Below are 17133 nucleotides of genomic sequence, written 5' to 3' on the forward strand. Positions count from 1 at the left end.
GATAAATGTTAATTATAATTGCTATATCAGTAAGTCTTGAGCAATATGTCAGTAAATATGTTAATAGATTTCAGCAATAAATGTATTTTACATATATTACTTTTTTAATAGGGTAGACATCAAATTTTGTGAAAAATAAGTTAATGTGACGAACAACATATGGTTATTTTACACCTGTGTGGAAATAAAGTCCTAGAAAAAGCTCTTGTTGTTTGTTTACAGATGCCGGTTGTGATATATAATGCAATGACATTCTTCAATGACATTTAAGCGTGACTTTTGGAATATATATTTTTTTAATGTTCACCAAGGCTGCATTCTTTTAAAAATACAGTGAAATCAGTAATATTATGAAATATAATTACAATTTAAAATGTAATTAATCCCTGTGGTGGCAACGGTTTTAATTTTTAACAATTGTAATTATTCCAGACATTTGATAATGTATACACACACACACACACACACATATATATATATATATATATATATATGTATATACACTGACAATCAAAAGTTTGGGATCAGTAAGTTTTTTAATGTTTTTTTAAAGACGTCTTTTCTGCTCATCAAGGCTGCGTTTAATTGATTAAAAATACAGAAAAAGCAGTAATATTGTAAAATATTATTGCAATTGAAAATATTGGTTTTCTATTTTAATATACTTTAAAATTGAATTTTTTCCTATGATGCAAAGCTGAATTTTCAGCATCATTACTCTATTTTCATTCTCACATAATCCTACTAATATGCTGATTTATTATCAATGTTGTAAACAGTTGTGCTGCTTAATATTTTATTTTATTTTATTATTATTTATTTTGTGAAACCTGTGACACTTTTTCAGCATTCTTTAAATGAAAAAGAATTTTATTTAAAATAGAATTCTTTTATACACTACCGTTCAAAGTTTGGGGTCACTAAATTGTTTGTTTTTTCTTTGTTTGAAAATCAGCGAGGATGTGTGAAATTGATAAAAATTGACAGTAAAGACTTAGAAAAGATTTCTATTTTGAAAAAGTGCTGTTCTTTTGATCAAAGAATTCTAACAAAAAAATAATCACCGGTTCCAAAAAATATTAAGCAGCACAATAAATATAGTTTGTTTAATATTACTGTCACTTAGAAAACAGGGATGTTTAACAGTCGTAGACATCTTGACTGCATATCATTCTTCTAACTCATGTGTAACTAGAAACAGTTTGACTTTGATAACCTTACATCCACCTACAGATATTTAGCAGTGTCATTTAGTCACAACATGCATTTTTGTTAAATGACTGCATCTATATTGAAGATGCTTCCTGTTTATATGCGGCCACTCCATTATCCACGTCTCATTAACAGATCTTAATTGCAAATCTAAAATAACATCAAACCCAGTATGTCAGCATGGCTCCTAATTCCGCTTGATGCTCGGGTGTCACGCTCGCACGCTCAGCGCCGTGAGTAACACGATCTTATTTATACTCTCTGCACTCAGACCTGAAAGGCCTGTCCACCCGCTGCAGTGATGTCATACGGTCAGCAGCGGAGGTTTCCTGGCCTTTACTAGCTGTGTTTCCAGCAGCTGAGCTCTGCCAGGCCGACTCTAATAAAACCCTGCGGGAGGTGTCAGGAGAGGTTGTGAAAGTGAGTCGAGCAGCTGTCTGGGTTTCCAGTAAGAGGCAGGAGGGTGGGGGCAGGTGAGGGCTGGGGTGTGCCAGATGGCACCCGATTCTTACATTATATTCAAATGAGAGCATTTGTCATCCATCCCATGCCAGACTCATCTAGCTGTAGGGCATGACTTGCAGTGCAGCAAAGAGATCCGTGTGTGGCGAGAAAACTCCCATCATGAGTTCTTGAGCATTCCGTATGCTTGAGATAACTTTTTACGATTTTTGGACATGTGAGGAGATCAGTTCAAACCCTGTAATTCTCCATGGGCTGATGTATTGTTGTTTGATGGCGGTAAAAATGAATGTCATATATCACAGAGTGCTAAATAAACATGTAAAGCAGGATTGTTTTTAGGCACAGCACGTTGTACCTTAATGTATCAGCGTGTGTCTATATATTTGTCTTTTACTGCAGCTGCTGGATTAGTGCCCGTAAATGAGCTGCATATGATTTTTTTTCTAGTGTGTCTGAAGAAACAGCTCCCTGTTGTGAGAGAAACCGTTGCAGTAAGAGGAGGGTTTACTGGAAGTCAGTTTGAAAGAGTTCCCTTCATTCTTCTATTTTTTTTAGCACGCTAAGATTCTCCTGCTGATTGCATTGCATATTTCCCCAACCAAAACTATGCACGCACAGACTGTATGTTATTGTAAATACTGCATATTTACTCTAGTGGAGTAGGATGGCAAAACTTTCTCTCAGGAAAACTCAAGCAAGTGTTTAGATCAGCAATTTGTGCATTTCATACTTTTTATATACCGTCAGTGTTGAGGTTTTTGTGGACATTTTCAGTTCAGTGCTGATAAGCCCTGTGCATGCTGGCATTAGCTTTGTGTAAATATTGAAATGGTTTCCTCTTGAGTAGAGGCCAGCTTATCTGGATCCATCATAACAATGTCTGTCAGGAACAAATTGTTTTTATTGTAATACTGTTTTCAAATATTATGTTTTTTTTTTTTTTCTTTTCTTTTTTTTTCATTTTTTAAATACTTCTGTTTCATTAATTTTTTGTTTACTTTGCACGTTTTATGAAAATGATTTTATATGAATCATTTCAGTGTAGCTTAGTTTTTTGTTTACTTTGGATAATGTCTTTCAGGTTAGGAAAATGTTTTCTTATGAATCATTTCATCATAGTTTTGTTTTGATTCATTTTTTTGTTTACTTTGCATGTTTTCTTTCCATTGACAACAAATGTTTTCATATGAATTGTTTCAACGTAGTTTTGTTTAATTAAGTTTTTTGTTTACTTTGCATATTTTCAGTTTACAACAAATGTTTTCATATTGTAGTTTTGTTCAGTTTTTTGTTTATTTGGCCTATCGTCTGCTTTTTCAGTAGTTTTCGTCTTCTTTTTTAGTTTAAAATAATAACCCTTTTCTGACTTATACCATTTCATTTTGAAATGCAGCAGTTAATCATGTTTGCGCATACAGCATTGACAGCTTGACATGCAGCTGTCATTAGATACATCAGTTAACCTAAAAAGGACAAAGCCAGATACTGCCTAGGGCTCATCATTTCCCGCTTTGAGTCGTAAATGAAGGTTCTAGCTAAACATAGAGTGCAGGATTTAGCACAATCATCACAGTACTGTGACATCACAGGTCCTGGGATCTGTAGCTCTATTTTGGTGGTGTTTACAGCAACAGTACAGACAAAACACAAGCTGGACGTGCTGGTCTTGTGGAACACCCAAACCAGAAGATCTGATTCAAAGCCATTGTTTCTCCTCTTTTGTTTGGGGCAGTTATGTCCTAAAGTGCTTTGTCCACGTTTGCACGTTGTACATATTTCGTACTTGCCATGAAATGCTGTTTATATATGTTAATATATAATATAATATAATATAATATATATATATATATATATATATATATATTTTTTTTTTTTTTATGAAATTATGCTGTAAATAAGAAACTAAATCTGCCAGCAGGTGGCAGTAAATGTCTTTGAGTCATCCATTCATTCATTCATTCAATTCGTTCAAACAGTTAATTCATTCAGGAATTAAGTAATTGGCCTTCTTTATAAATGTGCCTTTGAATCATTGATTCACATGATTCGTTCAAAACGCAGATTCAGTCAGAAACTAAACATAGATGTGTTAGTCGGAGATGCGCAACAATTCTGCTATGGCTTCGAAGGTAATATGCTCTCTGCAAAATTGAGCAAAAAAACATAATATAATTGGTTAACTGCTAGTTGGTCAGACTAGTAGTTAAGACACTGTCTTAACATTGAGGCTAATTTTATGGCAGAATATCTTGAATTTTAGGGGCCAGCGCATTAATCAGTTTTTTATTGCGAGTGTACTGAATTAATGTTCACATTTAGTCTAGAACAAAAATAATCATCATTTTTACACAGCGCACACAACGCCTCTGCACTTACTCCCAATTTAACTCAGCATGGGTTAAATTACTAAAATCTATTTTTAGCCTTTATGATATACTGACAGAGAAAGAGAAAGTCACTTGCTGAATCAAAGTTCACCAAAATTAGATATTGCTGTATAAGATGCCAAGTGTCATAAAAATACAAGGCATGATCTTACAATCATCATGGTAGCACACCCAGCACCAAAATAATGCAATCAAACATATTTAACAACATAACAAACCCTTTCTGGGAATCCCAGTTAATGTTTTTTTAATTGTTTAATTATAAGATGACTTGTTTTTTTTCACTTCCATAAATAGTCCATTAAACAGTATTTTACTGTAAAATTATGCGAATGAGATCTACTACTGTTTTTCAGCATATTTAGTGCAAATTAACAGGTTTTTACTGTAGCCTTTTACAGGTCTTTTTTTGTGTTTGTTTACGAGGAGTGATAACACGTAAAGTAGAGCACATTCCCATCATTTGTCAAATGTTTTTATTACAGTATATAATCCAAACGCCTGAATTAATACAGAAAACTATATGCTGTACATAATGACAGATGATTATGCTTAAGCTTCCCACTTTACCAGTTATACTCATATTCATCCTATATCATGTCACTACCAGTAAAACCAATGCACCCACGTACTGATTTTATAACTTTCACCACTTCTGTTCCCTCAAACTGTTCTTATTGTTTACGTGTTTGTGTGTGTGTGTGTGTATGTGTTTGTTATTTTTTTAAACACCATAGCTTCCTTCCTGGTAGAGTGTGGAATCTCACAGCAGTTATTCCAGTAAAAGCTGGAAAGATCACATGTCACAGGCTGTTTTGATGAAACTGCATTGAAAGTCTCATGAGTACAGGTGACCGTAATTCAGAGTCATGCTTTAATCCATTATTGTTAATCTGGCTTTTATTGGCAGAACAATCAGAAGGGAAATACTGTTCTTTGTAATTTTACTGGAATCGCTATTTGTGTGTGTGTGTTTGTGTGCAGGTGTGTTTGTTTGTACAGGCTGAGAGAGAGATAAAGAGAGTGAAAGCGAGCCTGTCATTTGATCTGGTGTGGTACCGTACGTGATAAGGAAGCCCGGTGTTACCGTCGGACATGAGTTTTCCATTTCCTCCCAGACTCTTCGGTCTCATCTGCATAGTACTGATAAAGCGACATGATGCGACGGTCACAAATGCTCCTGCAGCTGCTGCAGCATCCTGCTTCAGAGTGCAGGAACTCAGGATAGCAAAACTGCTGCGACAGACAATAGAAGCGACATTCAAGAAGAATTGCCTGTCAACCTGCATTTGCTCTCAGCTGAGGAGGCACAGCTGCTGTGAGTGAGCGTGCGTGCGCACGCGTGTCTATACGCACTATCCTATATGTCTTAGAAATATGCCATTGGGCTCTCAGCTGGACCGTTTTTCTGACATTAAATTGGATTAGCTGTGAATGGAGGGAGAGACAGAGAAATATTGACTCCTTCTCGGAAAGGAGAGAGAGGGCAACGCCTTTCCAATAACCATAAACCCTGGGGCTGAAAATAGACCATACAAATGTGTATATCACAAATGAGCTGCTGTTGTTTGTGGACGGTGGGTGGTGTTCTTCCACTTTCTCTTTCAAGGGTGCAGTCTGTCTCTCTTAAGTCAACACACTCTTAGTAATGACCTCAATCAAAAGAGAATGCGGTAAATGAGGTGTTACTCTCATGGATTGGCACCAGAGTAATGTTTGTAGTGCACACCTCCAATAAAGCTCACCCTTATCTTCGTAATTGCCGTGTGGCCTGATGTCTGTTATGATCTATGAATGGCGTTATATATTTCCTAATTAGTCAGAGGATGTTGCATAATGATGCATATGGTCAGAGGTCAGGCCTTCTCCTTAAACTCCACCATATACAAACACAAGCACAATTATATAACATATCTAATATAAGTTTGAGGTAAGTATTTTGTTGTTGTTACTGGAATGAGAACTTTTGTTCAGCAAGGACAAAAATTAAGCAAAAGTGAGAACAGAGACATAAAAATGCTGTTTGAACGTCAAAGAATCTTCTTTTTTTCATATATATATATATATATATATAATTTTTTTTCTTTTTTTTTGAAGGCTTACGTGACACTGAACACTGAATTAATTAAAAATACCCTTTTCCAAGAGTGCTTAAAGGCAGTCCAATAACAAACAAACAAACCATTATGGTGTAAACAGGTTTTTTTTTCCAATATACATAAATCTTAAAGTAATAAAATAATACCTACTTGAGCCTTTCTAACTTTAATGTTAATTTTACTCATTTTAATTATGGCTCTTACAGACCCAAAACTGAATGAATGTTTTTTTTGTTGTTGTTGTTTTTTTTATACATGAAATATTATTTATATATTATTATTTATATTTGATTAAACAAATGGAGTCTTGGTGAGCACAGGAGATTTCTTGTAAAACAAAAATTGACCCAAAACTTGGTTGTTTATTTTATTTATTTATTTATTTATTTATTTTTAATTTGGTTTGTATATTATTTATATATTATTATTAATTTATTTTTTGGTTAAACAAATGCAGTCTTTGTGAGTGCAAGAGATTTCTTGTAAAAAAACAACAAAAAAAGACCTAAAACTTTTGAATGGTTGTTTTTTATTTATTTATTTGTTTGTTTTATATATTATTTATATATTATTATTTATTTATATATTATTATTATTTATTTATTTATTATTAAAACAAATGCTGTCTTTGTGAGCACAAGAGATTTCTTATATAAAAACAAAATCGTTCCCAAATGTATTTATATATTTTTTAATTTAATTTTTTTTATTATTATTATTATATCTTGTTCTTGTTATGAGAAATTTTTTTGAAGACTTCTGTGACACTGAAGACTGAAGTTATGGCTGCTGAAAATTCAACTTTGTCATCACAGCAATAATTATATTTAAAAATATATATGATAGAAAAGAGTGATTTTAAATTGTAATAATATTTCACAATATTATTTTGCATCCCCGAAGGGCAATTGTTTATTTATTTATTTTATTTTATTTTTTAGTTTTAGTGTGTGATTTCTGTCTAACTAAAGTAATCAATTACCAAATAATGTGTTAACTTGCACAAGCAATGACTGTGCATTTTGTAAAGTTACCCTAACAATTCTGTAATTATAGTCGACTCTTAATATTAACTTAAAAAAGGGTATTGTTGTGATGATAAACAATTTTGTTTCAGTGTCCTTCATAGTGTAGGTGTGAATGGACATTCTAATGTCTTTTAATATATCCTGCTTGAAAAATCCCATTCTGAATCCGAATAAAATCCTAAATCTAACTGCTGTTTGGCTAGATGTAAGTACCTACATTAATCTAGAATCATTAAAGTTCTACCATTCCCCTGGTAAACTATCCAGGATTAACTTTGTGACCTAACGTCCATCACAGACATCCTGAAGCTTGTGGTACCTTTGTTTTCAGTTCCGTAGAGGAAGTCAAATCTCAAGGATTTTGGTAATGCTCGAAAATGCCTTTGTTTTGCTCACTCTTTTACGGTTAGGACATTCTGTCGAGAAACTACGATTAAGGTCCGCCTACACCATGTGACTTCTTGGCTAATGAATGTTTGTTGCACATGAGTACATTTTTTTGCAACACACCAGGGACTGTGGTGTAAAGCCTCTTCATATTCCCAATAGGGACTGTAGTATTTTAAGGTCTGAACGAAACTGCTTACGCACAATCTATGTGGCTGAATTGGCACTTTGATTTCTGTCAAATAGGCTTTGTAGTGTATGCAGAATTTCACCAAGTTTACTGGCTATTGTAACTTAAAGGGGTTGTGATGGGATTGTGCTATTTTCTTTAGTTTTCGTAAGCATGTTCTCTCAAGGCTGTTCATTTTACTTCCCCAGAGCCGTTCTGAAACTTAGGGCCGGCAATACAATGCTTGGCGCCTTTGAAACTCTCTAGAGTCTGAATGGCACTGCTAAAACTGGCTTTATGTATGTATGGATTACATAAACATTGACAATCCAGTAAAATTGGCAAAAGTTACTCTGACTTGGCATAATTTTTATTGCCTTATAAAGTTTGCAGAATACAATCTGCTAAGTGAGTCACATAGATTTTCCAGTTGTATGTTATTTTTTTATGCGAAATAGCTTCCATAGAAAGTGAATAAACATCGTCTATACTTCCTCTTTGTAAAAAAAAAAAAAAAAGTAATATTTTACTTCTAAACATTTCATAATCAGCCTCTTTCTTGTGAATTGGGAAGTGGATAAAGCACACGTCTGTGAATCCTGGTACATGCCTGTCCAAATTCTTTTCTCAATGCCTTCCACCTTACCAAACCTCAGACTTGCAAAATCCAAACAAATGAAATGAAAAACAGGTGAGTGCAAACGTGCAAACTAGGCAGGTTGGGTCAGTTGGTATAGGAGGTGCAGCTTTAAAATTAATATGGTGTTGTTTGGTATTTTATGAATATTAAAGTCAAGTGTTTATGGTTCAAACGCTATGCACTTACATCACAATTTGGTCAGTTAGCCGGATGCGTGGCCGATACTCAGATGTAAACAACAGCATGAATTGCATGGTTAATGTACTACTGAATACTGCTAGTTTATGCTGTCTGAACCATGGAAAAAACGTGTGGAAGCTGCAAAATCATATATAGAAGTACTTAGTAAGCAGGAAAGATCACAACATTTTGACAAACTAAAGTTAAAAGGTGGTAAGGATACGTATGAGCAGTATTAAGATATCAGCCTAATATTTCACCAGACTGGAAATGATAAGAGCAAACATGAATGTTGTCAAGATTCTTGTCCTGAAAATCCTGGTTCAGTTTGGCCAACCACAAACGCCTTTTGATTCCTCTGACAGTTTTTGGCTCTCCTCTTCTTGATTTGTTATAACTTTTGGCAGTCTATAGTACTCCAAATGCTTTTCCTGGTCCGACCAACTAGTACAGTCCAAAACATGAAATAATTCATTTTCAGCAGCAATAATCAGCCAAATATGCTAGTTTCGTTCGGTTCAGTGGCATTGTTTACGCTCAGTGCCGCCGATTGATATGACACGTCGTGAAAACACTTTATAGCAGAGAAATTGCAGATGATAGCTAGTGACAACATAACTGAGCTTTGCTTTTTCATTGCACAACAACTGGTTCTTTATGCATGCGTAAGATGTGTTATTCTAGCTGTATGGTTTTATTTAGTGAGATTGGCGTCTCAGCATCATGTTTTATATGCATGGGTGCACGTAAGTTGGAAATTCATATAAATATAGTAAAGTAAAAAAAAAGAAGAAGAAAAAAGAAAACGTAAATAGTAGCGTTGCATTTTTTTCAGGTGTACTATAAAATAATTGTATTTTTATTTAATACTCATTTTTTATTTTGAAATATAATTGTATTATCACACTTTATTATTTATTTTTTATTTTATTTTAATTATATATATATATTATCGCATACAAAAGTTTGAGTTTGCCTAATATGTGTGTGTACTGTGTGTAATTATTATGTATATATAAATACAAGCACATTCATGTATGTGTGTGTACATATATATATATATATATATATATATATATATACTCTTAAAAATAAAGGTGCTTTACAATGCCATAGAAGAACCTTTTTTGTCTAAATGGTTCCATAAAGAACCTTTAACATCTAAAGAACCTTTCTGTTTCACAAAAAAAAATTCAGATTATAAAAAGGTATGAAAGAGATGGTTCTTTCACTGAATGATTCTTTGTTAAACCAGAAATAATTCTTCTTTGGCATCACTGTGAAGAACCTTTTAAAGCACCTTTTATATATATATATATATATATACAGCTTTATTCAGTGTGATATCTAATCGTGCAAATCTCTCTTACTTTCTCATTCGAAGGTTCTCTGCCTTGTTTTCCCCAGACTTTTAAGTGTACTCTCCTTTATTCCTACCTTTCTCGGCTCATGTGTTCTTTTGCCAAGAAATCCATCTTCAAATATCCCTTTCTGACCCTATTCCTTTTGACCCTCCTCACTGTCTTTCTCCTTCTCCCTCCCCCCTTTTCTCTCTCTCCCCCTCTCTGGAAAGTCACATGGTTTCCCTGAAGTGGAGCACCATAAAGCGTGGAGCGCAGGGGGCTCACTGCCCTCATTTATTTTCATGCTCTGCTTGAGCAGCCCCCTCATTGGTCGAGACAGTGTCATGTGACATTTTGTGCCTGCCTGAGGTAAAATTGCCAGGTGCATTTATGCAGCACGTAGCAAAAATTTCAGGGTACGTTCTGTATCGCCCTGCAGATTATTTGGCATTAAATGTCGGGTACTGCATTTTCTGAGGTGTGTATGGCAACTTGAGCATCTGCAGAATTAGTAGTGATATGTGACTGAGGATAAGGAAGAGAAAGTTATGTAAGGGTGTTAGTATTCAAATAGCATGCTGTTTTAGTGCCCTCAAAAGACTAGAGTTGCACAGTTTGTATGCTAGGAATCAAAATATGCTTTACAAAGACAAATAAATGGAATGTTCCAGGAATCTGCAACAATCCTGCTATAGAATAGAGATTAAAACCAGTTTGTCTATTGTTCAGCCTGTCATTATGCTATTTATGCCACTGAATGTAGCTTGACTCACTCCTGCTAATTGCTTCTGAGAAAAATAGTTCTAGTTTCTCATGCTATTACAATGAAATCAAAAGAATTGTGCCGTTAAAATCATTAGCTCTTCTTTGAACACTGCAAACCTCAGAAACGTAATTTAAAGGGAGTATAAATTAACTGGAAAAATTCTACAAAGAGAGAGCAACAAAAGCAGGTTTATGTGGGCCTCGGTATATCCTGCTGATAAGTATTGACAAGCCATAGGCTGTGGTTTTGTGATGAGGTATCATTTTACAAACATGGAAGTCGGGTTTTGGCTCAGCCGTTTATGAATCTTCCGGCCATACGCTCCTCAGATGGAGCTGCATTGCAACCAGCAAACCAACATGCTTGAGTGGCTTTTTTCCAACACTTATTCACATTTTTATTCCTCCCTTCTTAGTCTGTCATGGTCAGTAAGTGGTATTCTGATTTTCTTCCAGGAATCCCTGAAAATTCTGTGTTAGGCAATGTTGTTATTACGTGTTTATGTCTGTGTGTCGCTAATGGCTTTATCACATCATTTGGAAAATACCGGAGATATTAAGCATTATATTACAGACCTTGAAGCTGTGTACACAGATATTATGATAAGTCACAGGTGATTGTCTGGCATGTGTACAAGTACAGCTAAATCCTTCAAGCTCTTAAATTCCTGTGTTAGGAGTTGTTATTCTCCTAAGGGATTCAAGCCCTAGGCCTAGAAATTCCTGAAAAGACATACAAAATCTTAGTCTAACCCAGCTCTGTAGAATTTAGCCAAGCTATGCCTAATGGATGATCAACCAAGAACAGTCTGTGACCAAAACAAATGTTAAAAACAAGTTAGACGGCTTTAGGAATCAGTGAGACAGCTGCTGCTGGGAAGTTGATTGCCGTGGGCCACATTTTAACTGGTTTACTTAAAACGGTTGTCTGTTGAGTGACACCATTCAGATAACTAGTTCAAGTTGAATGATTCACTTACAGGTTTTATCATTTCTAAAGCCAAGATCTTTAATGGTAATGCATGCTATAATGGTATAGCCAAGCATTAGAATGACAGGTCATATAATTATATGCTTCCCTGTCATGTTAAATGAGCAGTTTCACAGGAGTAGCAGTGCAATATGGTATGCACCCATATCATGTGGCTACAAGTGTGATATTGCGTTTCTACAACAATACGACAGAACAAGTGTGTCTTTAAAACCCTGTTTTGTGCAAACTATTTCCTTCCGCCATGGATTCAAATCTCTGTTTTACAGTTGAACAACTGAGCTTAAGCTTTTGTTACAAATTCCATAACGTCATTTTAGAGCTATTAACGAAGGAACATTGAGTTGCTTCATTAAAAGCGTATTGTATTGCTGTATTAAGAGCTCACTGCATTATGAGAGAGGGATGCACTGAGCAAGTGTGATTACCTGCATCTGATACAGTATTCATTCTTTAACTCAGTCTCAAATTCACAATAAAACGTTAGTTTGAATGTCCACTGTGGAAAGCGATATCTTTGTCGTACTATCTTTTCATCTGTTAAGGGTGATTTCCGATGACAGTGCTGCTTGATGAATTTGTTGGCTGCGTTTTACAAGATGTTGTTGAAAAAGTAAAAATAACTTCCTTGTTTACAACCCTGTTTCAGTCTCTTTCAATACAAAAGTCTGTACTGCTGACTCACTTGTCACCATCTAATGGTGGAATAATGTAACTAATATCACCATCACAAACACACACACTGTTTCTTAATACCATATACTATTATTAAACACTACTATTATCAGTGTTGGGTTACTTTGGAAATGTAATAGGTTACAGATTACAAGTTACTTGATCTAAAATGTAATAAGTAGTGTAACTTTTCAATTACTTTATAAAAGTAATGTAACATTACTATTAATTACTTTTTGATTACTTCTCTAAATTTCTAATATTTTCAACTGTTAATCATTTTGAAACATTTAAACCAGGCAGAGTTAACCTTACAGTAGTATCCAACTTATTAAACAACCGCTTGATAGATTATTTAGATGTTTCGTGTCAAAATAATTAGACACGAAACACTGATCTGAGTTGAAATATTTGAACGCAAAGCTTCCATGAAGAAATCAGTTGCTAGCAAACGGCAAGTTCAAACTAGACATTTTAGGGATACAGTGCAGTCATACCACTTTTCTTACACAACATTTCACCACATAAATAATTAAGGAAGTAGTACTAGTTTGTTAGTTATCTTATAATCCATTACAGTGTACAAAAAAAAAAAATGGCAGCATCTGCGTTTGTATGAAACAATAGAGCGAGTCCACGATACCAGGATGACAGAATTAAGAAATTGTCCACATAATATTGAATTAAGCTTTAATATTTGATTAGCTAAGCAAACACAAAGCTTCCGCCGAGAAAAATTATCAAGCATATAGCAATGACTTAAGTTGCCCCGAATGAGTCTGTGTTATTAGCTCCTACCAGTTGTTATTGGGGAATAACATACCTTGGAATGTCATGACTGACCAATCAGAATCAAGCATTCCACAGAGCCGTGTAATAATTTAATTTAAAGCACAGCCACCACAAATTCAGACCTTTTTTTCCGGACTTTTTATGCCTTTTTATTGTGATAGGACAGTAGAGAGATGACAGGAAAGATCTGGGAGGAGAGAGGGGAGCGGGACTGGCAAAGGACCTCGAGACGGGAATCGAACTCAGGTCACCGTGTGCGCAGTTGTGCTCTATGTCATAACAAGATCATAACATAAATAACATCATAACAAGAAATAGTTTAATAGCTATGATACTGGGTTTGAAATCAAATGTTTGCATAGTTATGACAGAAAACACTAGCATCTAACAATGCCTTGGAAAAAACAATCTTAAAAAATAAAGTTTATGCATAAACCCAAATAGGAAATAAAACAGTTATCGAATAAGCATGTGTCCTATTCGGTGTCCTAAACTCCTGAAACATTGGTGTCTCAATTTAGAGCAGTCAATTCAATTTATTAAAAAAGTCAATTAAGTCAAATGGGGGTGGGTGTGTGAAAAAATTCAGATGTAATCCCCTTTGTAATCACTGGCATTTTTCAAAAGTAACTGTAATTTAATTACACATTTTTTCTCAGTAACTGTAACTAATTACAATTACATTTATTTTGTAATTAAATTACGTAATTCCGTTACATGTAACTAGTTACTCCCCAACACTGACTATTGTTTATATAATATGTTATTTATTGAATAATAATATTTAATAAACAATAACAGCCGTCATAAAAGTTTCTAGGCAATTCAGTCAAAAGAACAAAAGCAGCGCTCTGATATACATCATTAGAGTTATAAAAATGTAACAATGTGAAACTTTGCCCTCAATCATAATTATTTGCTCTGGAGCAAATAATAGATTAATGTCCGTTAGATTTACCCTCAACAAATTATATCCCATGTTTAACCACTATTGAGAGATCAGAGCCAGTGGCAAATTCCAGAAGAACTGGCCAGGTGAGGCTGTTCATGAGTGCTGAGCGGCCACTGACACCCTGGAGCTCACATCTCCAAAAACATTGACACAAATTTTCAAATAGACGTTATCTTTATTAACAAACCGTAGTATAAACAACTACATTCTTGCCTAAAACTAGATTCTGTGACACAGAATCAGTATTATTTGCTGTTAGAAATGTATTCGCTGTCAGAAATACTACAAGCGGAGGGATATAAACTGTGAAACTGTTGCAGTTCTGTTATCACTAGAATATTGCACCTCTGTAAAATGCTGTCAGCCAATCAGATTCTAGAAACAGAATGAACTGTTATATATAATTGGATACATTTCGATTAAAAATTTTAAATTCGAAGCATTCCAGCATATATCCTTTCCTGGCCAGGATTTCTAAATTCCCTAAATTATCCAGGTTTTTTAAAATTCCTGATGGTGGTAATGAAGTAGTTCGAACAACAGCGTCCAGGCATTGTACATAATCAACCAGTCATGGCATGCAAGAAGGCAGGTTCGACAGAGACCAGACAAAGCAACGCAACAGTATAAAATAAATAAAGACTGTAGAGAGAATGCCATTTAAAAAAACAAAGCCAAAACCGAACAAAAGGAGTTACTTACAATGGAATGTTCAGGAATGTTCTGGAGTGGCAAACAAGATTTTCAAGGCAACAATTTATATGTAAACCTGTTCCTCGCTATATTGTATGGCTTCTAAAGACGAAATGTAGTGTATCTATAATGTTATTTTTTAAAAGATCCTATCTACACTGTAAAAAACAATTTGTTGCATCAACTTAAAATAATTTGTAACCTGGCTGCCTTAAAATTTTAAATTCACTCAACTCAAAAAAAGTTTATTCAACTTGAAATGTTAAATGATACTAAGAGACAACTTAGATATTTTAGTTGAATCAACTTAAAATTTTAAGGCAGCTGGGTTACTTACCCATCTGTTAAGGTTAGCAAACACACATATCTAAGTTGTTACTTAGTACAACTTAACATTTCAAGTTGACTAAACTTATTTTAAATGACTGAACTTAAAATATTAAGGCAGCAGGGTAACAAATTATTTTAAGCCGACTCAACAAATTGTGTTTTTTATTTTTTACAGTGTACTTTCATTGCGTGCAAGACGGCAGCATAAACATTCTTCGTAACATCGCCTTTTGTGTTGCATAGAAGAAAGTAAGTCATACAGGTTTGCAATGACACAAGAGTAAGTAAATGATGGCAGAATTTATTTTTTGGCTAGACTATTCGCTTAATATAAACCTCAAGAATTTGCTAATATGAAGGCATGTGTGCCTTAAAGCGGTAAGTCAGAGAAAATGCTTGAACTGGCAGACATTGTGCTTCTTTTAGAGTCCTCCATAGTCTGAGGTAATTGAGTTCTGAAGAAAACAACGTGGAGCTGTACGGTGGCACTTTATTATGCCGTTTCGCTACATTTACCTCATTCCACTATCCAAGATTCCTTTGAACACATCATCTCCAGCTCATAGTTGCACATACCAATCCGATAACCCATCATTCATGTTGCGACAAGAGGCAACATTTAAAACGCCATACAATATCTAATGCTCTTTTACGAGAATCACAAGATATCTGAAAGGACTTGTTGTTTTGAAGGACTCTAGTTCTTCTCATTCAATGCGTGTTGCAGAGTAGAGGCAGTCAGTCAGACGCAGATGCTCAGAGGAGGAATGTGGCTGAAAAGCCTCTGGTTCCTGGAATGCCCCTGGCTTTATCAGGCCATAATGGAATTACCTCAGATCGGGCCCACAAAGAGGGGTTACTGGAACTGCTGAGGGCCCTTTGTTTTGACAGCACTCACACGATTATGATATTCATGCTCGTGGTCGTTCGACATGTGTATACACAGCGCGTGTTGTTTTTTTCACACATTCTGTACATCAACAGCACATTTCTTTGGTGTGAGCATCTGTTGTCTTTTCTGAAACAATGTAGCTATTTACGTATTTTTTCTGCAAAATGAGATTTTAGTATTTAGAAAGGTTGAGAGAGGACACAAAAAGAGAAGCAGAGTTCTAATTTGTTATTCGCAGCCTGTTAATGCCAAAACTATTTGCAACAACAATGCGTGCAACCTAGGAATCATCATTAGCGAGAGGATGTGAAGAGCTTTAAGATAGAACTGTCATTTGTGTGCAAATACTCGCTTACTGGAAATGTCACAGTGACCTAGTTAAAGGTGATGAGTGTCATTTTTTTCCAGTGTCAGAACACTTTTTTCTCTCCTATCCCAGCTGAATGTGCAGAGACAGCTATAAATAAGCGATTTGTAGGCTGATTTCCCTGAAAAGTGTAAACACTGCGGTTGTGTGGTATTATTAAAACATTACTCTGTTTGTTTGAGTGGCCCCACACGGTAACATTGGGTCAACCAATAGCGTGAGTTTGAGACAGAAGTGGGGTCAGATCTTCAACCCCCCAAGAAAGGTTTAACAAAAGGTTGGGAGGATCTTACATATTCTGTTTTTTTTTTTGTTTTGTTTTTTGTTTTTTCATAATAATGATATATTAAAGTATGTAAAGTTACAGCAGGGAGGGTTTCAGTAATTATAAAAGTCAACAGTGTGTATTTTTACCTGATACCAAATAGGCAGTAAACATTATGACAATATGTTCCTCATTAGGTTTCGATTACAGTCTGTTTTATGTGGTAGAACTGTCATTAAGAATCACATTAGTGTATATTGCCTTTCATTTACATGAATTAGTTTGTTAGAGTTTTATAATTCCTTTTAAAAGTCCTACATTTCTTTAAAATAGTTGTGATGCATAATTAATATACTGTGTGGGCTATTTGGTTTTTGACCAATGATGGAGAAGGATAGTTTTTGGGAAACTTTTTTTTTTTTACAGTTAGAGTATGTATGTTGTTGTACAAATTACACACTTCAGCTTTATTAATTTCATGTTAACCCTTTCACACTTGAA

The sequence above is a fragment of the Labeo rohita genome, chromosome 12 (genome assembly GCF_022985175.1).
Source record: "Labeo rohita strain BAU-BD-2019 chromosome 12, IGBB_LRoh.1.0, whole genome shotgun sequence".
NCBI lineage: Eukaryota > Metazoa > Chordata > Actinopteri > Cypriniformes > Cyprinidae > Labeo > Labeo rohita.